Source organism: Meriones unguiculatus, chromosome 14, assembly GCF_030254825.1.
Source record: "Meriones unguiculatus strain TT.TT164.6M chromosome 14, Bangor_MerUng_6.1, whole genome shotgun sequence".
Taxonomy (NCBI): Eukaryota; Metazoa; Chordata; class Mammalia; order Rodentia; family Muridae; genus Meriones; species Meriones unguiculatus.
Window position 1 is genome coordinate 49,826,836 of NC_083361.1, and position 25,064 is coordinate 49,851,899.

The 25,064-nt window shown below is 52.7% G+C and overlaps 10 non-coding genes across 10 annotated transcripts; all 10 read right to left on the reverse strand.

The window, feature by feature from the left end:
• Positions 1-728: 728 nt before the first annotated feature.
• Positions 729-822, reverse strand: LOC132647475 (small nucleolar RNA SNORD116). Its single transcript, XR_009585843.1, has one exon. It is a non-coding gene; the product is annotated as a small nucleolar RNA SNORD116 (small nucleolar RNA).
• A 2,396-nt stretch (positions 823-3,218) lies between these two features.
• Positions 3,219-3,312, reverse strand: LOC132647476 (small nucleolar RNA SNORD116). Its single transcript, XR_009585844.1, has one exon. It is a non-coding gene; the product is annotated as a small nucleolar RNA SNORD116 (small nucleolar RNA).
• A 2,394-nt stretch (positions 3,313-5,706) lies between these two features.
• On the reverse strand, positions 5,707-5,800 carry LOC132647478 (small nucleolar RNA SNORD116). Its single transcript, XR_009585845.1, has one exon. It is a non-coding gene; the product is annotated as a small nucleolar RNA SNORD116 (small nucleolar RNA).
• A 2,392-nt stretch (positions 5,801-8,192) lies between these two features.
• Positions 8,193-8,286, reverse strand: LOC132647479 (small nucleolar RNA SNORD116). Its single transcript, XR_009585846.1, has one exon. It is a non-coding gene; the product is annotated as a small nucleolar RNA SNORD116 (small nucleolar RNA).
• Positions 8,287-10,679: 2,393 nt separating this feature from the next.
• On the reverse strand, positions 10,680-10,773 carry LOC132647480 (small nucleolar RNA SNORD116). Its single transcript, XR_009585847.1, has one exon. It is a non-coding gene; the product is annotated as a small nucleolar RNA SNORD116 (small nucleolar RNA).
• Positions 10,774-13,168: 2,395 nt separating this feature from the next.
• LOC132647533 (small nucleolar RNA SNORD116) lies at positions 13,169-13,262 on the reverse strand. Its single transcript, XR_009585898.1, has one exon. It is a non-coding gene; the product is annotated as a small nucleolar RNA SNORD116 (small nucleolar RNA).
• Positions 13,263-15,656: 2,394 nt separating this feature from the next.
• LOC132647534 (small nucleolar RNA SNORD116) lies at positions 15,657-15,750 on the reverse strand. The gene has a single exon (XR_009585899.1). It is a non-coding gene; the product is annotated as a small nucleolar RNA SNORD116 (small nucleolar RNA).
• A 2,394-nt stretch (positions 15,751-18,144) lies between these two features.
• Positions 18,145-18,238, reverse strand: LOC132647481 (small nucleolar RNA SNORD116). The gene has a single exon (XR_009585848.1). It is a non-coding gene; the product is annotated as a small nucleolar RNA SNORD116 (small nucleolar RNA).
• Positions 18,239-20,633: 2,395 nt separating this feature from the next.
• Positions 20,634-20,727, reverse strand: LOC132647482 (small nucleolar RNA SNORD116). The gene has a single exon (XR_009585849.1). It is a non-coding gene; the product is annotated as a small nucleolar RNA SNORD116 (small nucleolar RNA).
• Positions 20,728-23,122: 2,395 nt separating this feature from the next.
• Positions 23,123-23,216, reverse strand: LOC132647483 (small nucleolar RNA SNORD116). The gene has a single exon (XR_009585850.1). It is a non-coding gene; the product is annotated as a small nucleolar RNA SNORD116 (small nucleolar RNA).
• Positions 23,217-25,064: the final 1,848 nt, after the last annotated feature.

Here is a 25,064-nt window from a genome sequence, read left to right on the forward strand (position 1 = left end):
TTCCAATCAACTAATTCATACACGGGTCCACAAGGCTCAGGTACCTATCTGTCTTCAAAAGAGGGATATCAGTCCTGGAATACATGGAGAGTGTGAAAGTGGAAGAAATCTTAAAAAAAAATAAATAAATACATATAGAGCCGCCTCTCAGGTCTCCACTCCCTGTCTTGGCTCCCTAACACCTTCCACGAATGGGACCTGTGAAAATGTCAGGCACACAACAACAGACACTTTCACTCTTTGCCCTCAAAATGGGGGTCCTACTCTCAAATGTCACCACATTCCCTCAGGCCCTGGGAGACTGTGTCACAGGACCCATATAGCATGTGCAGGCTTGACACCGGGCTGTCTCAGCATGGAAGCACTGCACCACTGCCACTTCCTGGCTTCTAGGATGGTGACACTCAGGGCCCCACTCTCAGAGTAGACTGAGCCCAGCTCTGTGGCCACTGCTACAAGCCTCCAGAGTCTTCAAGGTGCCTGCAGGGAACACAAGGCGGCTATCACCTATCTCCCTAGGATCTGGGCAACGCATCTCCTCCACACCAAAGGCAGCATCTCAGCATATCCCAGAGGCCTGTCTTGCCAAAGGACAAACCCTTCAAGCCGAGTTGAGAAAGCACCGGCCCTACTGGAGGCAGTGAGGCTCCAGGAGGAAGGGAAGAGCAGAGGAGTGGATTCCCAGCCTGTGTCTGACCCCCTGAGAAGGTGGGTGACCCGAAAGTGCCGGACCTCAGTCCCGATGAGAGAGGTGGTATTGAGTTTTCACTCATTTTGTTCAGCTTTTCCAAGGAATGTTTGACTAGGAATCATCATCGATCCAAGCACACTGGAGTGCCCTTGCATAAAGAGTTTCGGTGCTCCTCTGGACAATGCGGGTGTTGGTGAGTGCGAGGAATTCCACCGCCTTCCCCAACCAGAAGCGTGGAGCAAGGGCACCTAGCTCTGCACGTGGGGGCATGCAGAGGCCGGCCTGGACCTCCTTGGGCTGAAGTGACACGCCCTACTCTGCCCTCGCAGTTCCACCAAAAACCGACCATCCTGAGCACCTGGCAGAATTCATGGGTGGCTTACCTTTGTCCTCCGATGCAGGCAGCTAGGTCATCAGCACCAAGCATCCTCGCTGGAGGCTAAAACAGGTGCTAATGGCGCTCATGGTATGATGCTGGCCCATTTCTTCTACAGTAGGCCCAAGCTGGCCAAGGAAGGAGACACTGTGAAGACAGCACAAAGGACAAGCCCCCATTACAGTGGGACCGATGCAAAGGGAAACCTGGGGCCTAGCAGACAGGAAGGGATGGTCAGACCACACATGCCCTCTCACCACTCCTGCTCTCCCAAACCCTCCAGCCTGCCCTGCCGCATCAGGAGGAGGGCACGGTTTTGGTCCCCTCGGCTTCCAGGCAAAATTTGGATAAGGCTAGGTATGAAGGGATTGATCCACTGACTCTTGGCTACCCCCCAGGGCCTTTACACACTTTTCTGAGTCTCTCTAACTTCAAACAAATAATCTCACCCTCTCCGACACACAGCTTGCTCCAACTCCAGCCTGTAGGAAATTCCCAAGAGTATGAGAGCACCTACAAACACACCAAATCTGGACCCTGTACCCCAAGGGAGCAGCCTCCCCTGGCAATACTCCAATGGAGGCCTGGCACTCAAGCCAGGCCCGAGCCATGAGCCAGCCATGCCCACAGACACATCTCTGCCTCCACGGAGGTCCTCCTCTGCATTTTCAGCGGGCCTTGTGGTTCTACACAACAATATCAAGACACAGGACAGGACTCAACGGTCACTAAAGATTCTGCAGTAGGTCTCAGGATGCAAGGGACATTCCAAAGGCACACCAACTTTGTCTCTCTTTGCATGTCTTTCTCTACCTATGTCTGTAAATTTTGTGTCTGAGTCTCTCTCCGTCGCTCTGTCTGTCATTCACGATCCCTTTCTCACTCAGCAGGATCCCTGTGGTCCAAGGACCAGGAAAGGTGCCTTCAGGCATAGGCACTCTATCAAACCCAAAAGTTTCCTGCTGGTCGCACACAGTGGTAAACCACTGAGGCTCCGATGACCCTGGAGAGCTGAAACCCTTCAGGAATGCAGTTACCAAAAAAGCCATCTCTAACTGAAAGTCCAATTCCTTTTGTCCCTGCTCATGGGTAGAGTTCTCAAGCCAGTCTTGATTGACAGCCCAAGACCCAGAAGCTGCCTCTCGTACTACACACCCACAGGGAAGCCATTCCGCAATTTCTACACCGAGGAATACCTGAGTCACACAAGAGAAAGCAAAATAAAGTAAAGGAAGCCCCCCTACGTGAAATTTTTAACTTTGAGAAGACCTGTGCCAACAGAGGCCATTCCATCCTAGATCTCTGAGGACATCCCCGCCATGTCCTCATTCTACAGCTTTCCTACAAGGATATCATGTGTTTCAAAGAGCCACCCCCCCGGAATGAGGGTACCACACAAGGATGCCATCCAACACAGATTCCAATCAACTAATTCATACACGGATCCACAAGGCTCAGTTACCTATCTGTCTTCAAAAGAGGGATATCAGTCCTGGAATACATGGAGAATGTGAAAGTGGCAGAAATCTTAAAAAAAAAAATAAATAAATACATATAGAGCCGCCTCTCAGGGCTCCACTCCCTGTCTTGGCTCCCTAACACCTTCCACGAATGGGACCTGAGAAAATGTCAGGCACACAACAACAGTCACGTTCACTCTTTGCCCTCAACATGGGGGTACTACTCTCAAATGTCACCACATTCCCTCAGGCCCTGGGAGACTGTGTCACAGGACCCATATAGCATGTGCAGGCTTGACACCGGGCTGTCTCAGCATGGAAGCACTGCACCACTGCCACTTCCTGGCTTCTAGGATGGTGACACTCAGGGCCCCACTCTCAGAGTAGACTGAGCCCAGCTCTGTGGCCACTGCTACAAGCCTCCAGAGGCTTCAAGGTGCCTGCAGGGCACACAAGGCGGCTATCACCTATCTCCCTAGGATCTGGGCAACGCATCTCCTCCACACCAAAGGCAGCATCTCAGCATGTCCCTGAGGCCTGTCTTGCCAAAGGACAAACCCTTCTAGCCGAGTTGAGAAAGCACCGGCCCTCCTGGAGGCAGTGAGGCTCCAGGTGGAGGAAGGGAAGAGCAGAGGAGTGGATTCCCAGCCTGTGTCTGACCCCCTGAGAAGGTGGGTGACCCGAAGGTGCCGGACCTCAGTCCCGATGAGAGAGGTGGTATTGAGTTTTCACTCATTTTGTTCAGCTTTTCCAAGGAATGTTTGACTAGGAATCATCATCGATCCAAGCACACTGGAGTGCCCTTGCATAAAGAGTTTCGGGGCTCCTCTGGACAATGCGGGTGTTGGTGAGTGCGAGGAATTCCACGGCCTTCCCCAACCAGAAGCATGGAGCAAGGGCACCAAGCTCTGCACGTGGGGGAATCCAGAGGATGGCCTGTACTTCCTGGGGCTGAAGTGACACGCCCTGCTCTGCCCTCGCAGTTCCACCAAGAACCGACCATCCTGAGCACCTGGCAGAATTCATGGGTGGCTTACCTTTGTCCTCCGATGCAGGCAGCAAGGTCACCAGCACCAAGCATCCTCGCTGGAGGCTAAATCAGGTGCCAACGGCGCTCACGTTATGATGCTGGCCCATTTCTTCTACAGTAGGCCCAAGCTGGCCAAGGAAGGAGACACTGTGAAGACAGCACAAAGGACAAGCCCCCATTACAGTGGGACCGATGCAAAGGGAAACCTGGGGCCTAGCAGACAGGAAGGGATGGTCAGACCACACATGCCCTCTCACCACTCCTGCTCTCCCAAACACTCCAGCCTGCCCTGCCGCATCAGGAGGAGGGCACGGTGTTGGTCCCCTCGGCTTCCAGGCAAAATTTGGATAAGGCTAGGTATGAAGGGATTGCCCCACTGACTCTTGGCTACCCCCCAGGGCCTTTACACACTTTTCTGAGTCTCTCTAACTTCAAACAAATAATCTCACCCTCTCCGACACACAGCTTGCTCCAACTCCAGCCTGTAGGAAATTTCCAAGAGAATGAGAGCACCTACAAACACACCAAATCTGGACCCTGTTCCCCAAGGGAGCAGCCTCCCCTGGCAATACTCCAATGGAGGCCTGGCACTCAAGCCAGGCCCAAGCCATGAGCCAGCCATGCCCACAGACACATCTCTGCTTCCATGGAAGTCCTCCTCTGCATTTTCAGCGGGCCTCGTGGTTCTACACAACAATATCAAGACACAGGACAGGACTCAACGGTCACTAAAGATTCTGCAGTAGGTCTCAGGATGCAAGGGACATTCCAAAGACACACCAACTTTGTCTCTCTTTGCATGTCTTTCTCTACCTATGTCTGTAAATTTTGTGTCTGAGTCTCTCTCCGTCGCTCTGTCTGTTATTCACGATCCCTTTCTCACTCAGCAGGATCCCTGTGATCCAAGGACCAGGGAAGGTGCCTTCAGGCGTAGGCACTGTATCAAAGCAAATGTTTCCTGCTGGTCGCACACAGTGGTAAACCACTGAGGCTCAGATGACCCTGGAGAGCTGAAACCCTTCAGGAATGCAGTTACCAACAAAGCCACCTCTAAGTGAAAGTCCAATTCCTTTTGTCCCTGCTCATGGGTAGAGTTCTCAAGCCAGTCTTGATTGACAGCCCAAGACCCAGAAGCTGCCTCTCGTACTACACACCCACAGGGAAGACATTCCGCAATTTCTACACCAAGGAATACCTGAGTCACACAGGAGAAAGCAAAATAAAGTAAAGGAAGCCACCCTACGTGAAATTTTTAACTTTGAGAAGACCTGTGCAAACAGAGGCCATTCCATCCTAGATCTCTGAGGACATCCCCGCCATGTCCTCATTCTACAGCTTTCCTACAAGGATATCATGTGTTTCAAAGAGCCACCCCCCCGGAATGAGGGTACCACACAAGGATGCCATCCAACACAGATTCCAATCAACTAATTCATACACGGATCCACAAGGCTCAGTTACCTATCTGTCTTCAAAAGAGGGATATCAGTCCTGGAATACATGGAGAATGTGAAAGTGGCAGAAATCTTAAAAAAAAAATAAATAAATACATATAGAGCCGCCTCTCAGGGCTCCACTCCCTGTCTTGGCTCCCTAACTCCTTCCACGAAGGGGACCTGAGAAAATGTCAGGCACACAACAACAGACACTTTCACTCTTTGCCCTCAAAATGGGGGTCCTACTCTCAAATGTCACCACATTCCCTCAGGCCCTGGGAGACTGTGTCACAGGACCCATATAGCATGTGCAGGCTTGACACCGGGCTGTCTCAGCATGGAAGCACTGCACCACTGCCACTTCCTGGCTTCTAGGATGGTGACACTCAGGGCCCCACTCTCAGAGTAGACTGAGCCCAGCTCTGTGGCCACTGCTACAAGCCTCCAGAGGCTTCAAGGTGCCTGCAGGGCACACAAGGCGGCTATCACCTATCTCCCTAGGATCTGGGCAACGCATCTCCTCCACACCAAAGGCAGCATCTCAGCATGTCCCTGAGGCCTGTCTTGCCAAAGGACAAACCCTTCTAGCCGAGTTGAGAAAGCACCGGCCCTCCTGGAGGCAGTGAGGCTCCAGGTGGAGGAAGGGAAGAGCAGAGGAGTGGATTCCCAGCCTGTGTCTGACCCCCTGAGAAGGTGGGTGACCCGAAGGTGCCGGACCTCAGTCCCGATGAGAGAGGTGGTATTGAGTTTTCACTCATTTTGTTCAGCTTTTCCAAGGAATGTTTGACTAGGAATCATCATCGATCCAAGCACACTGGAGTGCCCTTGCATAAAGAGTTTCGGGGCTCCTCTGGACAATGCGGGTGTTGGTGAGTGCGAGGAATTCCACGGCCTTCCCCAACCAGAAGCGTGGAGCAAGGGCACCAAGCTCTACACGTGGGGGCATCCAGAGGCCGGCCTGGACCTCCTTGGGCTGAAGTGACACGTCCTGCTCTGCCCTCGCAGTTCCACCAAGAACCGTCCATCCTGAGCACCTGGCAGATTTCATGGGTGGCTTACCTTTGTCCTCCGATGCAGGCAGCTAGGTCACCAGCACCAAGCACCCTCTCTGGAGGCTAAATCAGGTGCCAACGGCGCTCAGGGTATGATGCTGGCCCATTTCTTCTACAGTAGGCCCACGCTGGCCAAGGAAGGAGACACTGTGAAGACAGCACAAAGGACAAGCCCCCATTACAGTGGGACCGATGCAAAGGGAAACCTGGGGCCTAGCAGACAGGAAGGGATGGTCAGACCACACATGCCCTCTCACCTCTCCTGCTCTCCCAAACCCTCCAGCCGGCCCTGCTGCATCAGGAGGAGGGCACGGTGTTGATCCCCTCGGCTTCCAGGCAAAATTTGGATGAGGCTAGGTAGGAAGGGATTGCCCCACTGACTCTTGGCTACCCCCCAGGGCCTTTACACACTTTTCTGAGTCTCTCTACCTTCAAACAAATAATCTCACCCTCTCCAACACACAGCTTGCTCCAACTCCAGCCTGTAGGAAATTTCCAAGAGAATGAGAGCACCTACAAACACACCAAATCTGGACCCTGTTCCCCAAGGGAGCAGCCTCCCCTGGCAATACTCCAATGGAGGCCTGGCACTCAAGCCAGGCCCGAGCCATGAGCCAGCCATGCCCACAGACACATCTCTGCCTCCACGGAGGTCCTCCTCTGCATTTTCAGCGGGCCTCGTGGTTCTACACAACAGTATCAAGACACAGGACAGGACTCAACGGTCACTAAAGATTCTGCAGTAGGTCTCAGGATGCAAGGGACATTCCAAAGGCACACCAACTTTGTCTCTCTTTGCATGTCTTTCTCTACCTATGTCTGTAAATTTTGTGTCTGAGTCTCTCTCCGTCGCTCTGTCTGTCATTCATGATCCCTTTCTCACTCAGCAGGATCCCTGTGGTCCAAGGACCAGGAAAGGTGCCTTCAGGCGTAGGCACTGTATCAAAGCAAATGTTTCCTGCTGGTCGCACACAGTGGTAAACCACTGAGGCTCCGATGACCCTGGAGAGCTGAAACCCTTCAGGAATGCAGTTACCAACAAAGCCACCTCTAAGTGAAAGTCCAATTCATTTTGTCCCTGCTCATGGGTAGAGTTCTCAAGCCAGTCTTGATTGACAGCCCAAGACCCAGAAGCTGCCTCTCGTACTACACACCCACAGGGAAGCCATTCCGCAATTTCTACACCGAGGAATACCTGAGTCACACAAGAGAAAGCAAAATAAATAAAGGAAGCCACCCTACGTGAAATTTTTAACTTTGAGAAGACCTGTGCCAACAGAGGCCATTCCATCCTAGATCTCTGAGGACATCCCCGCCATGTCCTCATTCTACAGCTTTCCTACAAGGATATCATGTGTTTCAAAGAGCCACCCCCCCGGAATGAGGGTACCACACAAGGATGCCATCCAACACAGATTCCAATCAACTAATTCATACACGGGTCCACAAGGCTCAGGTACCTATCTGTCTTCAAAAGAGGGATATCAGTCCTGGAATACATGGAGAGTGTGAAAGTGGAAGAAATCTTAAAAAAAAATAAATAAATACATATAGAGCCGCCTCTCAGGTCTCCACTCCCTGTCTTGGCTCCCTAACACCTTCCACGAATGGGACCTGTGAAAATGTCAGGCACACAACAACAGACACTTTCACTCTTTGCCCTCAAAATGGGGGTCCTACTCTAAAATTTCACCACATTCCCTCAGGCCCTGGGAGACTGTGTCACAGGACCCATATAGCATGTGCAGGCTTGACACCGGGCTGTCTCAGCATGGAAGCACTGCACCACTGCCACTTCCTGGCTTCTAGGATGGTGACACTCAGGGCCCCACTCTCAGAGTAGACTGAGCCCAGCTCTGTGGCCACTGCTACAAGCCTCCAGAGGCTTCAAGGTGCCTGCAGGGCACACAAGGCGGCTATCACCTATCTCCCTAGGATCTGGGCAACGCATCTCCTCCACACCAAAGGCAGCATCTCAGCATGTCCCTGAGGCCTGTCTTGCCAAAGGACAAACCCTTCTAGCCGAGTTGAGAAAGCACCGGCCCTCCTGGAGGCAGTGAGGCTCCAGGTGGAGGAAGGGAAGAGCAGAGGAGTGGATTCCCAGGCTGTGTCTGACCCCCTGAGAAGGTGGGTGACCCGAAGGTGCCGGACCTCAGTCCCGATGAGAGAGGTGGTATTGAGTTTTCACTCATTTTGTTCAGCTTTTCCAAGGAATGTTTGACTAGGAATCATCATCGATCCAAGCACACTGGAGTGCCCTTGCATAAAGAGTTTCGGGGCTCCTCTGGACAATGCGGGTGTTGGTGAGTGCGAGGAATTCCACGGCCTTCCCCAACCAGAAGCATGGAGCAAGGGCACCAGCTCTGCACGTGGGGGAATCCAGAGGATGGCCTGTACTTCCTGGGGCTGAAGTGACACGCCCTGCTCTGCCCTCGCAGTTCCACCAAGAACCGACCATCCTGAGCACCTGGCAGAATTCATGGGTGGCTTACCTTTGTCCTCCGATGCAGGCAGCTAGGTCACCAGCACCAAGCATCCTCGCTGGAGGCTAAATCAGGTGCCAACGGCGCTCACGTTATGATGCTGGCCCATTTCTTCTACAGTAGGCCCAAGCTGGCCAAGGAAGGAGACACTGTGAAGACAGCACAAAGGACAAGCCCCAATTACAGTGGGACCGATGCAAAGGGAAACCTGGGGCCTAGCAGACAGGAAGGGATGGTCAGACCACACATGCCCTCTCACCACTCCTGCTCTCCCAAACCCTCCAGCCTGCCCTGCCGCATCAGGAGGAGGGCACGGTGTTGGTCCCCTCGGCTTCCAGGCAAAATTTGGATAAGGCTAGGTATGAAGGGATTGCCCCACTGACTCTTGGCTACCCCCCAGGGCCTTTACACACTTTTCTGAGTCTCTCTAACTTCAAACAAATAATCTCACCCTCTCCGACACACAGCTTGCTCCAACTCCAGCCTGTAGGAAATTCCCAAGAGAATGAGAGCACCTACAAACACACCAAATCTGGACCCTGTTCCCCAAGGGAGCAGCCTCCCCTGGCAATACTCCAATGGAGGCCTGGCACTCAAGCCAGGCCAGAGCCATGAGCCAGCCATGCCCACAGACACATCTCTGCCTCCATGGAAGTCCTCCTCTGCATTTTCAGCGGGCCTCGTGGTTCTACACAACAATATCAAGACACAGGACAGGACTCAACGGTCATTAAAGATTCTGCAGTAGGTCTCAGGATACAAGGGACATTCCAAAGGCACACCAACTTTTTCTCTCTTTGCATGTCTTTCTCTACCTATGTCTGTAAATTTTGTGTCTGAGTCTCTCTCCGTCGCTCTGTCTGTTATTCACGATCCCTTTCTCACTCAGCAGGATCCCTGTGATCCAAGGACCAGGGAAGGTGCCTTCAGGCGTAGGCACTGTATCAAAGCAAATGTTTCTTGCTGGTCGCACACAGTGGTAAACCACTGAGGCTCAGATGACCCTGGAGAGCTGAAACCCTTCAGGAATGCAGTTACCAACAAAGCCACCTCTAAGTGAAAGTCCAATTCCTTTTGTCCCTGCTCATGGGTAGAGTTCTCAAGCCAGTCTTGATTGACAGCCCAAGACCCAGAAGCTGCCTCTCGTACTACACACCCACAGGGAAGCCATTCCGCAATTTCTACACCGAGGAATACCTGAGTCACACAGGAGAAAGCAAAATAAAGTAAAGGAAGCCACCCTACGTGAAATTTTTAACTTTGAGAAGACCTGTGCAAACAGAGGCCATTCCATCCTAGATCTCTGAGGACATCCCCGCCATGTCCTCATTCTACAGCTTTCCTACAAGGATATCATGTGTTTCAAAGAGCCACCCCCCCGGAATGAGGGTACCACACAAGGATGCCATCCAACACAGATTCCAATCAACTAATTCATACACGGATCCACAAGGCTCAGTTACCTATCTGTCTTCAAAAGAGGGATATCAGTCCTGGAATACATGGAGAATGTGAAAGTGGCAGAAATCTTAAAAAAAAAATAAATAAATACATATAGAGCCGCCTCTCAGGGCTCCACTCCCTGTCTTGGCTCCCTAACTCCTTCCACGAAGGGGACCTGAGAAAATGTCAGGCACACAACAACAGACACTTTCACTCTTTGCCCTCAACATGGGGGTCCTACTCTCAAATGTCACCACATTCCCTCAGGCCCTGGGAGACTGTGTCACAGGACCCATATAGCATGTGCAGGCTTGACACCGGGCTGTCTCAGCATGGAAGCACTGCACCACTGCCACTTCCTGGCTTCTAGGATGGTGACACTCAGGGCCCCACTCTCAGAGTAGACTGAGCCCAGCTCTGTGGCCACTGCTACAAGCCTCCAGAGGCTTCAAGGTGCCTGCAGGGCACACAAGGCGGCTATCACCTGTCTTCCTAGGATCTGGGCAACGCATCTCCTCCACACCAAAGGCAGCATCTCAGCATGTCCCTGAGGCCTGTCTTGCCAAAGGTCAAACCCTTCTAGCCGAGTTGAGAAAGCACTGGCCCTCCTGGAGGCAGTGAGGCTCCAGGTGGAGGAAGGGAAGAGCAGAGGAGTGGATTCCCAGCCTGTGTCTGACCCCCTGAGAAGGTGGGTGACCCGAAGGTGCCGGACCTCAGTCCCGATGAGAGAGGTGGTATTGAGTTTTCACTCATTTTGTTCAGCTTTTCCAAGGAATGTTTGACTAGGAATCATCATCGATCCAAGCACACTGGAGTGCCCTTGCATAAAGAGTTTCGGGGCTCCTCTGGACAATGCGGGTGTTGGTGAGTGCGAGGAATTCCACGGCCTTCCCCAACCAGAAGCGTGGAGCAAGGGCACCAAGCTCTACACGTGGGGGCATCCAGAGGCCGGCCTGGACCTCCTTGGGCTGAAGTGAAACGTCCTGCTCTGCCCTCGCAGTTCCACCAAGAACCGTCCATCCTGAGCACCTGGCAGAATTCATGGGTGGCTTACCTTTGTCCTCCGATGCAGGCAGCTAGGTCACCAGCACCAAGCACCCTCTCTGGAGGCTAAATCAGGTGCCAACGGCGCTCAGGGTATGATGCTGGCCCATTTCTTCTACAGTAGGCCCACGCTGGCCAAGGAAGGAGACTCTGTGAAGACAGCACAAAGGACAAGCCCCCATTACAGTGGGACCGATGCAAAGGGAAACCTGGGGCCTAGCAGACAGGAAGGGATGGTCAGACCACACATGCCCTCTCACCTCTCCTGCTCTCCCAAACCCTCCAGCCGGCCCTGCTGCATCAGGAGGAGGGCACGGTGTTGATCCCCTCGGCTTCCAGGCAAAATTTGGATGAGGCTAGGTAGGAAGGGATTGCCCCACTGACTCTTGGCTACCCCCCAGGGCCTTTACACACTTTTCTGAGTCTCTCTACCTTCAAACAAATAATCTCACCCTCTCCAACACACAGCTTGCTCCAACTCCAGCCTGTAGGAAATTCCCAAGAGAATGAGAGCACCTACAAACACACCAAATCTGGACCCTGTTCCCCAAGGGAGCAGCCTCCCCTGGCAATACTCCAATGGAGGCCTGGCACTCAAGCCAGGCCCGAGCCATGAGCCAGCCATGCCCACAGACACATCTCTGCCTCCACGGAGGTCCTCCTCTGCATTTTCAGCGGGCCTCGTGGTTCTACACAACAATATCAAGACACAGGACAGGACTCAACGGTCACTAAAGATTCTGCAGTAGGTCTCAGGATGCAAGGGACATTCCAAAGGCACACCAACTTTGTCTCTCTTTGCATGTCTTTCTCTACCTATGTCTGTAAATTTTGTGTCTGAGTCTCTCTCCGTCGCTCTGTCTGTCATTCACGATCCCTTTCTCACTCAGCAGGATCCCTGTGGTCCAAGGACCAGGAAAGGTGCCTTCAGGCGTAGGCACTGTATCAAAGCAAATGTTTCCTGCTGGTCGCACACAGTGGTAAACCACTGAGGCTCCGATGACCCTGGAGAGCTGAAACCCTTCAGGAATGCAGTTACCAACAAAGCCACCTCTAAGTGAAAGTCCAATTCCTTTTGTCCCTGCTCATGGGTAGAGTTCTCAAGCCAGTCTTAATTGACAGCCCAAGACCCAGAAGCTGCCTCTCGTACTACACACCCACAGGGAAGCCATTCCGCAATTTCTACACCGAGGAATACCTGAGTCACACAAGAGAAAGCAAAATAAAGTAAAGGAAGCCACCCTACGTGAAATTTTTAACTTTGAGAAGACCTGTGCAAACAGAGGCCATTCCATCCTAGATCTCTGAGGACATCCCCGCCATGTCCTCATTCTACAGCTTTCCTACAAGGATATCATGTGTTTCAAAGAGCCACCCCCCCGGAAAGAGGGTACCACACAAGGATGCCATCCAACACAGATTCCAATCAACTAATTCATACACGGATCCACAAGGCTCAGTTACCTATCTGTCTTCAAAAGAGGGATATCAGTCCTGGAATACATGGAGAATGTGAAAGTGGCAGAAATTTAAAAAAAAAAAAAAAATAAATACATATACAGCCGCCTCTCAGGGCTCCACTCCCTGTCTTGGCTCCCTAACTCCTTCCACGAAGGGGACCTAAGAAAATGTCAGGCACACAACAACAGACACTTTCACTCTTTGCCCTCAACATGGGGGTCCTACTCTCAAATGTCACCACATTCCCTCAGGCCCTGGGAGACTGTGTCACAGGACCCATATAGCATGTGCAGGCTTGACACCGGGCTGTCTCAGCATGGAAGCACTGCACCACTGCCACTTCCTGGCTTCTAGGATGGTGACACTCAGGGCCCCACTCTCAGAGTAGACTGAGCCCAGCTCTGTGGCCACTGCTACAAGCCTCCAGAGGCTTCAAGGTGCCTGCAGGGCACACAAGGCGGCTATCACCTATCTCCCTAGGATCTGGGCAACGCATCTCCTCCACACCAAAGGCAGCATCTCAGCATGTCCCTGAGGCCTGTCTTGCCAAAGGACAAACACTTCTAACCGAGTTGAGAAAGCACCGGCCCTCCTGGAGGCAGTGAGGCTCCAGGTGGAGGAAGGGAAGAGCAGAGGAGTGGATTCCCAGCCTGTGTCTGACCCCCTGAGAAGGTGGGTGACCCGAAGGTGCCGGACCTCAGTCCCGATGAGAGAGGTGGTATTGAGTTTTCACTCATTTTGTTCAGTTTTTCCAAGGAATGTTTGACTAGGAATCATCATCGATCCAAGCACACTGGAGTGCCCTTGCATAAAGAGTTTCGGGGCTCCTCTGGACAATGCGGGTGTTGGTGAGTGCGAGGAATTCCACGGCCTTCCCCAACCAGAAGCGTGGAGCAAGGGCACCAAGCTCTACACGTGGGGGCATCCAGAGGCCGGCCAGGACCTCCTTGGGCTGAAGTGACACGTCCTGCTCTGCCCTCGCAGTTCCACCAAGAAGCGTCCATCCTGAGCACCTGGCAGAATTCATGGGTGGCTTACCTTTGTCCTCCGATGCAGGCAGCTAGGTCACCAGCACCAAGCATCCTCGCTGGAGGCTAAATCAGGTGCCAACGGCGCTCACGGTATGATGCTGGCCCATTTCTTCTACAGTAGGCCCAAGCTGGCCAAGGAAGGAGACACTGTGAAGACAGCACAAAGGACAAGCCCATATTACAGTGGGACCGATGCAAAGGGAAACCTGGGGCCTAGCAGACAGGAAGGGATGGTCAGACCACACATGCCCTCTCACCACTCCTGTTCTCCCAAACCCTCCAGCCTGCCCTGCCGCATCAGGAGGAGGGCACGGTGTTGGTCCCCTCGGCTTCCAGGCAAAATTTGGATAAGGCTAGGTATGAGGGGATTGCCCCACTGACTCTTGGCTACCCCCCAGGGCCTTTACACACTTTTCTGAGTCTCTCTAACTTCAAACAAATAATCTCACCCTCTCCAACACACAGCTTGCTCCAACTCCAGCCTGTAGGAAATTCCCAAGAGAATGAGAGCACCTACAAACACACCAAATCTGGACCCTGTTCCCCAAGGGAGCAGCCTCCCCTGGCAATACTCCAATGGAGGCCTGGCCCTCAAGCTAGGCCCGAGCCATGAGCCAGCCTTGCCCACAGACACATCTCTGCCTCCACGGAGGTCCTCCTCTGCATTTTCAGCGGGCCTCGTGGTTCTACACAACAATATCAAGACACAGGCCAGGACTCAACGGTCACTAAATATTCTACAGTAGGTCTCAGGATGCAAGGGACATTCCAAAAGCACACCAACTTTGTCTCTCTTTACATGTCTTTCTCTACCTATGTCTGTAAATTTTGTGTCTGAGTCTCTCTCCGTCGCTCTGTCTGTCATTCACGATCCCTTTCTCACTCAGCAGGATCCCTGTGGTCCAAGGACCAGGAAAGGTGCCTTCAGGCGTAGGCACTGTATCAAAGCAAATGTTTCCTGCTGGTCGCACACAGTGGTAAACCACTGAGGCTCCGATGACCCTGGAGAGCTGAAACCCTTCAGGAATGCAGTTACCAACAAAGCCACCTCTAAGTGAAAGTCCAATTCCTTTTGTCCCTGCTCATGGGTAGAGTTCTCAAGCCAGTCTTGATTGACAGCCCAAGACCCAGAAGCTGCCTCTCGTACTACACACCCACAGGGAAGCCATTCCGCAATTTCTACACCGAGGAATACCTGAGTCACACAAGAGAAAGCAAAATAAAGTAAAGGAAGCCCCCCTACGTGAAATTTTTAACTTTGAGAAGACCTGTGCCAACAGAGGCCATTCCATGCTAGATCTCTGAGGACATCCCCGCCATGTCCTCATTCTACAGCTTTCCTACAAGGATATCATGTGTTTCAAAGAGCCACCCCCCCGGAATGAGGGTACCACACAAGGATGCCATCCAACACAGATTCCAATCAACTAATTCATACACGGGTCCACAAGGCTCAGGTACCTATCTGTCTTCAAAAGAGGGATATCAGCCCTGGAATACATGGAGAGTGTGAAAGTGGAAGAAATCTTAAAAAAAAAATAAATAAATACATATAGAGCCGCCTCAAAGGGCTCCACTCCCTGTCTTGGCTCCCTAACACCTTCCACGAATGGGACCTGAGAAATTGTCAGGCACACAACAACAGACACTTTCACTCTTTGCCCTCAACATGGGGGTCCTACTCTCAAATGTCACCACATTCCCTCAGGCCCTGGGAGACTGTGTCACAGGACCCATATAGCATGTGCAGGCTTGACACCGGGCTGTCTCAGCATGGAAGCACTGCACCACTGCCACTTCCTGGCTTCTAGGATGGTGACACTCAGGGCCCCACTCTCAGAGTAGACTGAGCCCAGCTCTGTGGCCACTGCTACAAGCCTCCAGAGGCTTCAAGGTGCCTGCAGGGCACACAAGGCGGCTATCACCTATCTCCCTAGGATCTGGGCAACGCATCTCCTCCACACCAAAGGCAGCATCTCAGCATGTCCCTGAGGCCTGTCTTGCCAAAGGACAAACACTTCTAACCGAGTTGAGAAAGCACCGGCCCTCCTGGAGGCAGTGAGGCTCCAGGTGGAGGAAGGGAAGAGCAGAGGAGTGGATTCCCAGCCTGTGTCTGACCCCCTGAGAAGGTGGGTGACCCGAAGGTGCCGGACCTCAGTCCCGATGAGAGAGGTGGTATTGAGTTTTCACTCATTTTGTTCAGTTTTTCCAAGGAATGTTTGACTAGGAATCATCATCGATCCAAGCACACTGGAGTGCCCTTGCATAAAGAGTTTCGGGGCTCCTCTGGACAATGCGGGTGTTGGTGAGTGCGAGGAATTCCACGGCCTTCCCCAACCAGAAGCGTGGAGCAAGGGCACCAAGCTCTACACGTGGGGGCATCCAGAGGCCGGCCAGGACCTCCTTGGGCTGAAGTGACACGTCCTGCTCTGCCCTCGCAGTTCCACCAAGAAGCGTCCATCCTGAGCACCTGGCAGAATTCATGGGTGGCTTACCTTTGTCCTCCGATGCAGGCAGCTAGGTCACCAGCACCAAGCATCCTCGCTGGAGGCTAAATCAGGTGCCAACGGCGCTCACGGTATGATGCTGGCCCATTTCTTCTACAGTAGGCCCAAGCTGGCCAAGGAAGGAGACACTGTGAAGACAGCACAAAGGACAAGCCCATATTACAGTGGGACCGATGCAAAGGGAAACCTGGGGCCTAGCAGACAGGAAGGGATGGTCAGACCACACATGCCCTCTCACCACTCCTGTTCTCCCAAACCCTCCAGCCTGCCCTGCCGCATCAGGAGGAGGGCACGGTGTTGGTCCCCTCGGCTTCCAGGCAAAATTTGGATAAGGCTAGGTATGAGGGGATTGCCCCACTGACTCTTGGCTACCCCCCAGGGCCTTTACACACTTTTCTGAGTCTCTCTAACTTCAAACAAATAATCTCACCCTCTCCAACACACAGCTTGCTCCAACTCCAGCCTGTAGGAAATTCCCAAGAGAATGAGAGCACCTACAAACACACCAAATCTGGACCCTGTTCCCCAAGGGAGCAGCCTCCCCTGGCAATACTCCAATGGAGGCCTGGCCCTCAAGCTAGGCCCGAGCCATGAGCCAGCCTTGCCCACAGACACATCTCTGCCTCCACGGAGGTCCTCCTCTGCATTTTCAGCGGGCCTCGTGGTTCTACACAACAATATCAAGACACAGGCCAGGACTCAACGGTCACTAAATATTCTACAGTAGGTCTCAGGATGCAAGGGACATTCCAAAAGCACACCAACTTTGTCTCTCTTTACATGTCTTTCTCTACCTATGTCTGTAAATTTTGTGTCTGAGTCTCTCTCCGTCGCTCTGTCTGTCATTCACGATCCCTTTCTCACTCAGCAGGATCCCTGTGGTCCAAGGACCAGGAAAGGTGCCTTCAGGCGTAGGCACTGTATCAAAGCAAATGTTTCCTGCTGGTCGCACACAGTGGTAAACCACTGAGGCTCCGATGACCCTGGAGAGCTGAAACCCTTCAGGAATGCAGTTACCAACAAAGCCACCTCTAAGTGAAAGTCCAATTCCTTTTGTCCCTGCTCATGGGTAGAGTTCTCAAGCCAGTCTTGATTGACAGCCCAAGACCCAGAAGCTGCCTCTCGTACTACACACCCACAGGGAAGCCATTCCGCAATTTCTACACCGAGGAATACCTGAGTCACACAAGAGAAAGCAAAATAAAGTAAAGGAAGCCCCCCTACGTGAAATTTTTAACTTTGAGAAGACCTGTGCCAACAGAGGCCATTCCATGCTAGATCTCTGAGGACATCCCCGCCATGTCCTCATTCTACAGCTTTCCTACAAGGATATCATGTGTTTCAAAGAGCCACCCCCCCGGAATGAGGGTACCACACAAGGATGCCATCCAACACAGATTCCAATCAACTAATTCATACACGGGTCCACAAGGCTCAGGTACCTATCTGTCTTCAAAAGAGGGATATCAGCCCTGGAATACATGGAGAGTGTGAAAGTGGAAGAAATCTTAAAAAAAAAATAAATAAATACATATAGAGCCGCCTCAAAGGGCTCCACTCCCTGTCTTGGCTCCCTAACACCTTCCACGAATGGGACCTGAGAAATTGTCAGGCACACAACAACAGACACTTTCACTCTTTGCCCTCAAAATGGGGGTCCTACTCTCAAATGTCACCACATTCCCTCAGGCCCTGGGAGACTGTGTCACAGGACCCATATAGCATGTGCAGGCTTGACACCGGGCTGTCTCAGCATGGAAGCACTGCACCACTGCCACTTCCTGGCTTCTAGGATGGTGACACTCAGGGCCCCACTCTCAGAGTAGACTGAGCCCAGCTCTGTGGCCACTGCTACAAGCCTCCAGAGGCTTCAAGGTGCCTGCAGGGCACACAAGGCGGCTATCACCTATCTCCCTAGGATCTGGGCAACGCATCTCCTCCACACCAAAGGCAGCATCTCAGCATGTCCCTGAGGCCTGTCTTGCCAAAGGACAAACCCTTCTAGCCGAGTTGAGAAAGCACCGGCCCTCCTGGAGGCAGTGAGGCTCCAGGTGGAGGAAGGGAAGAGCAGAGGAGTGGATTCCCAGCCTGTGTCTGACCCCCTGAGAAGGTGGGTGACCCGAAGGTGCCGGACCTCAGTCCCGATGAGAGAGGTGGTATTGAGTTTTCACTCATTTTGTTCAGCTTTTCCAAGGAATGTTTGACTAGGAATCATCATCGATCCAAGCACACTGGAGTGCCCTTGCATAAAGAGTTTCGGGGCTCCTCTGGACAATGCGGGTGTTGGTGAGTGCGAGGAATTCCACGGCCTTCCCCAACCAGAAGCGTGGAGCAAGGGCACCAAGCTCTGCACGTGGGGGCATCCAGAGGCCGGCCTGGACCTCCTTGGGCTGAAGTGACACGTCCTGCTCTGCCCTCGCAGTTCCACCAAGAACCGTCCATCCTGAGCACCTGGCAGAATTCATGGGTGGCTTACCTTTGTCCTCCGATGCAGGCAGCTAGGTCACCAGCACCAAGCATCCTCGCTGGAGGCTAAATCAGGTGCCAACGGCGCTCACGGTATGATGCTGGCCCATTTCTTCTACAGTAGGCCCACGCTGGCCAAGGAAGGAGACACTGTGAAGACAGCACAAAGGACAAGCCCCCATTACAGTGGGACCGATGCAAAGGGAAACCTGGGGCCTAGCAGACAGGAAGGGATGGTCAGACCACACATGCCCTCTCACCACTCCTGCTCTCCCAAACCCTCCAGCCTGCCCTGCCGCATCAGGAGGAGGGCACGGTGTTGGTCCCCTCGGCTTCCAGGCAAAATCTGGATAAGGCTAGGTAGGAAGGGATTGCCCCACTGACTCTTGGCTACCCCCCAGGGCCTTTACACACTTTTCTGAGTCTCTCTACCTTCAAACAAATAATCTCACCCTCTCCAACACACAGCTTGCTCCAACTCCAGCCTGTAGGAAATTCCCAAGAGAATGAGAGCACCTACAAACACACCAAATCTGGACCCTGTTCCCCAAGGGAGCAGCCTCCCCTGGCAATACTCCAATGGAGGCCTGGCACTCAAGCCAGGCCCGAGCCATGAGCCAGCCATGCCCACAGACACATCTCTGCCTCCACGGAGGTCCTCCTCTGCATTTTCAGCGGGCCTCGTGGTTCTACACAACAATATCAAGACACAGGACAGGACTCAACGGTCACTAAAGATTCTGCAGTAGGTCTCAGGATGCAAGGGACATTCCAAAGGCACACCAACTTTGTCTCTCTTTGCATGTCTTTCTCTACCTATGTCTGTAAATTTTGTGTCTGAGTCTCTCTCCGTCGCTCTGTCTGTCATTCACGATCCCTTTCTCACTCAGCAGGATCCCTGTGGTCCAAGGACCAGGAAAGGTGCCTTCAGGCGTAGGCACTGTATCAAAGCAAATGTTTCCTGCTGGTCGCACACAGTGGTAAACCACTGAGGCTCGGATGACCCTGGAGAGCTGAAACCCTTCAGGAATGCAGTTACCAACAAAGCCACCTCTAAGTGAAAGTCCAATTCCTTTTGTCCCTGCTCATGGGTAGAGTTCTCAAGCCAGTCTTAATTGACAGCCCAAGACCCAGAAGCTGCCTCTCGTACTACACACCCACAGGGAAGCCATTCCGCAATTTCTACACCGAGGAATACCTGAGTCACACAAGAGAAAGCAAAATAAAGTAAAGGAAGCCACCCTACGTGAAATTTTTAACTTTAAGAAGACCTGTGCAAACAGAGGCCATTCCATCCTAGATCTCTGAGGACATCCCCACCATGTCCTCATTCTACAGCTTTCCTACAAGGATATCATGTGTTTCAAAGAGCCACCCCCCCGGAATGAGGGTACCACACAAGGATGCCATCCAACACAGATTCCAATCAACTAATTCATACACGGATCCACAAGGCTCAGTTACCTATCTGTCTTCAAAAGAGGGATATCAGTCCTGGAATACATGGAGAATGTGAAAGTGGCAGAAATCTTAAAAAAAAAAATAAATAAATACATATAGAGCCGCCTCTCAGGGCTCCACTCCCTGTCTTGGCTCCCTAACTCCTTCCACGAAGGGGACCTGAGAAAATGTCAGGCACACAACAACAGACACTTTCACTCTTTGCCCTCAACATGGGGGTCCTACTCTCAAATGTCACCACATTCCCTCAGGCCCTGGGAGACTGTGTCACAGGACCCATATAGCATGTGCAGGCTTGACACCGGGCTGTCTCAGCATGGAAGCACTGCACCACTGCCACTTCCTGGCTTCTAGGATGGTGACACTCAGGGCCCCACTCTCAGAGTAGACTGAGCCCAGCTCTGTGGCCACTGCTACAAGCCTCCAGAGGCTTCAAGGTGCCTGCAGGGCACACAAGGCGGCTATCACCTATCTCCCTAGGATCTGGGCAACGCATCTCCTCCACACCAAAGGCAGCATCTCAGCATGTCCCTGAGGCCTGTCTTGCCAAAGGACAAACCCTTCTAGCCGAGTTGAGAAAGCACCGGCCCTCCTGGAGGCAGTGAGGCTCCAGGTGGAGGAAGGGAAGAGCAGAGGAGTGGATTCCCAGCCTGTGTCTGACCCCCTGAGAAGGTGGGTGACCCGAAGGTGCCGGACCTCAGTCCCGATGAGAGAGGTGGTATTGAGTTTTCACTCATTTTGTTCAGCTTTTCCAAGGAATGTTTGACTAGGAATCATCATCGATCCAAGCACACTGGAGTGCCCTTGCATAAAGAGTTTCGGGGCTCCTCTGGACAATGCGGGTGTTGGTGAGTGCGAGGAATTCCACGGCCTTCCCCAACCAGAAGCGTGGAGCAAGGGCACCAAGCTCTGCACGTGGGGGCATCCAGAGGCCGGCCTGGACCTCCTTGGGCTGAAGTGACACGTCCTGCTCTGCCCTCGCAGTTCCACCAAGAACCGTCCATCCTGAGCACCTGGCAGAATTCATGGGTGGCTTACCTTTGTCCTCCGATGCAGGCAGCTAGGTCACCAGCACCAAGCATCCTCGCTGGAGGCTAAATCAGGTGCCAACGGCGCTCACGGTATGATGCTGGCCCATTTCTTCTACAGTAGGCCCACGCTGGCCAAGGAAGGAGACACTGTGAAGACAGCACAAAGGACAAGCCCCCATTACAGTGGGACCGATGCAAAGGGAAACCTGGGGCCTAGCAGACAGGAAGGGATGGTCAGACCACACATGCCCTCTCACCACTCCTGCTCTCCCAAACCCTCCAGCCTGCCCTGCCGCATCAGGAGGAGGGCACGGTGTTGGTCCCCTCGCCTTCCAGGCAAAATCTGGATAAGGCTAGGTAGGAAGGGATTGCCCCACTGACTCTTGGCTACCCCCCAGGGCCTTTACACACTTTTCTGAGTCTCTCTACCTTCAAACAAATAATCTCACCCTCTCCAACACACAGCTTGCTCCAACTCCAGCCTGTAGGAAATTCCCAAGAGAATGAGAGCACCTACAAACACACCAAATCTGGACCCTGTTCCCCAAGGGAGCAGCCTCCCCTGGCAATACTCCAATGGAGGCCTGGCACTCAAGCCAGGCCCGAGCCATGAGCCAGCCATGCCCACAGACACATCTCTGCCTCCACGGAGGTCCTCCTCTGCATTTTCAGCGGGCCTCGTGGTTCTACACAACAATATCAAGACACAGGACAGGACTCAACGGTCACTAAAGATTCTGCAGTAGGTCTCAGGATGCAAGGGACATTCCAAAGGCACACCAACTTTGTCTCTCTTTGCATGTCTTTCTCTACCTATGTCTGTAAATTTTGTGTCTGAGTCTCTCTCCGTCGCTCTGTCTGTCATTCACGATCCCTTTCTCACTCAGCAGGATCCCTGTGGTCCAAGGACCAGGAAAGGTGCCTTCAGGCGTAGGCACTGTATCAAAGCAAATGTTTCCTGCTGGTCGCACACAGTGGTAAACCACTGAGGCTCCGATGACCCTGGAGAGCTGAAACCCTTCAGGAATGCAGTTACCAACAAAGCCACCTCTAAGTGAAAGTCCAATTCCTTTTGTCCCTGCTCATGGGTAGAGTTCTCAAGCCAGTCTTAATTGACAGCCCAAGACCCAGAAGCTGCCTCTCGTACTACACACCCACAGGGAAGCCATTCCGCAATTTCTACACCGAGGAATACCTGAGTCACACAAGAGAAAGCAAAATAAAGTAAAGGAAGCCACCCTACGTGAAATTTTTAACTTTGAGAAGACCTGTGCAAACAGAGGCCATTCCATCCTAGATCTCTGAGGACATCCCCACCATGTCCTCATTCTACAGCTTTCCTACAAGGATATCATGTGTTTCAAAGAGCCACCCCCCCGGAATGAGGGTACCACACAAGGATGCCATCCAACACAGATTCCAATCAACTAATTCATACACGGATCCACAAGGCTCAGTTACCTATCTGTCTTCAAAAGAGGGATATCAGTCCTGGAATACATGGAGAATGTGAAAGTGGCAGAAATCTTAAAAAAAAAAATAAATAAATACATATAGAGCCGCCTCTCAGGGCTCCACTCCCTGTCTTGGCTCCCTAACTCCTTCCACGAAGGGGACCTGAGAAAATGTCAGGCACACAACAACAGACACTTTCACTCTTTGCCCTCAACATGGGGGTCCTACTCTCAAATGTCACCACATTCCCTCAGGCCCTGGGAGACTGTGTCACAGGACCCATATAGCATGTGCAGGCTTGACACCGGGCTGTCTCAGCATGGAAGCACTGCACCACTGCCACTTCCTGGCTTCTAGGATGGTGACACTCAGGGCCCCACTCTCAGAGTAGACTGAGCCCAGCTCTGTGGCCACTGCTACAAGCCTCCAGAGGCTTCAAGGTGCCTGCAGGGCACACAAGGCGGCTATCACCTATCTCCCTAGGATCTGGGCAACGCATCTCCTCCACACCAAAGGCAGCATCTCAGCATGTCCCTGAGGCCTGTCTTGCCAAAGGACAAACCCTTCTAGCCGAGTTGAGAAAGCACCGGCCCTCCTGGAGGCAGTGAGGCTCCAGGTGGAGGAAGGGAAGAGCAGAGGAGTGGATTCCCAGCCTGTGTCTGACCCCCTGAGAAGGTGGGTGACCCGAAGGTGCCGGACCTCAGTCCCGATGAGAGAGGTGGTATTGAGTTTTCACTCATTTTGTTCAGCTTTTCCAAGGAATGTTTGACTAGGAATCATCATCGATCCAAGCACACTGGAGTGCCCTTGCATAAAGAGTTTCGGGGCTCCTCTGGACAATGCGGGTGTTGGTGAGTGCGAGGAATTCCACGGCCTTCCCCAACCAGAAGCGTGGAGCAAGGGCACCAAGCTCTGCACGTGGGGGCATCCAGAGGCCGGCCTGGACCTCCTTGGGCTGAAGTGACACGTCCTGCTCTGCCCTCGCAGTTCCACCAAGAACCGTCCATCCTGAGCACCTGGCAGAATTCATGGGTGGTTTACCTTTGTCCTCCGATGCAGGCAGCTAGGTCACCAGCACCAAGCATCCTCGCTGGAGGCTAAATCAGGTGCCAACGGCGCTCACGGTATGATGCTGGCCCATTTCTTCTACAGTAGGCCCACGCTGGCCAAGGAAGGAGACACTGTGAAGACAGCACAAAGGACAAGCCCCCATTACAGTGGGACCGATGCAAAGGGAAACCTGGGGCCTAGCAGACAGGAAGGGATGGTCAGACCACACATGCCCTCTCACCACTCCTGCTCTCCCAAACCCTCCAGCCTGCCCTGCCGCATCAGGAGGAGGGCACGGTGTTGGTCCCCTCGCCATCCAGGCAAAATCTGGATAAGGCTAGGTAGGAAGGGATTGCCCCACTGACTCTTGGCTACCCCCCAGGGCCTTTACACACTTTTCTGAGTCTCTCTACCTTCAAACAAATAATCTCACCCTCTCCAACACACAGCTTGCTCCAACTCCAGCCTGTAGGAAATTCCCAAGAGAATGAGAGCACCTACAAACACACCAAATCTGGACCCTGTTCCCCAAGGGAGCAGCCTCCCCTGGCAATACTCCAATGGAGGCCTGGCACTCAAGCCAGGCCCGAGCCATGAGCCAGCCATGCCCACAGACACATCTCTGCCTCCACGGAGGTCCTCCTCTGCATTTTCAGCGGGCCTCGTGGTTCTACACAACAATATCAAGACACAGGACAGGACTCAACGGTCACTAAAGATTCTGCAGTAGGTCTCAGGATGCAAGGGACATTCCAAAGGCACACCAACTTTGTCTCTCTTTGCATGTCTTTCTCTACCTATGTCTGTAAATTTTGTGTCTGAGTCTCTCTCCGTCGCTCTGTCTGTCATTCACGATCCCTTTCTCACTCAGCAGGATCCCTGTGGTCCAAGGACCAGGAAAGGTGCCTTCAGGCGTAGGCACTGTATCAAAGCAAATGTTTCCTGCTGGTCGCACACAGTGGTAAACCACTGAGGCTCCGATGACCCTGGAGAGCTGAAACCCTTCAGGAATGCAGTTACCAACAAAGCCACCTCTAAGTGAAAGTCCAATTCCTTTTGTCCCTGCTCATGGGTAGAGTTCTCAAGCCAGTCTTGATTGACAGCCCAAGACCCAGAAGCTGCCTCTCGTACTACACACCCACAGGGAAGCCATTCCGCAATTTCTACACCGAGGAATACCTGAGTCACACAAGAGAAAGCAAAATAAAGTAAAGGAAGCCACCCTACGTGAAATTTTTAACTTTGAGAAGACCTGTGCAAACAGAGGCCATTCCATCCTAGATCTCTGAGGACATCCCCACCATGTCCTCATTCTACAGCTTTCCTACAAGGATATCATGTGTTTCAAAGAGCCACCCCCCCGGAATGAGGGTACCACACAAGGATGCCATCCAACACAGATTCCAATCAACTAATTCATACACGGATCCACAAGGCTCAGTTACCTATCTGTCTTCAAAAGAGGGATATCAGTCCTGGAATACATGGAGAATGTGAAAGTGGCAGAAATCTTAAAAAAAAAAATAAATAAATACATATAGAGCCGCCTCTCAGGGCTCCACTCCCTGTCTTGGCTCCCTAACTCCT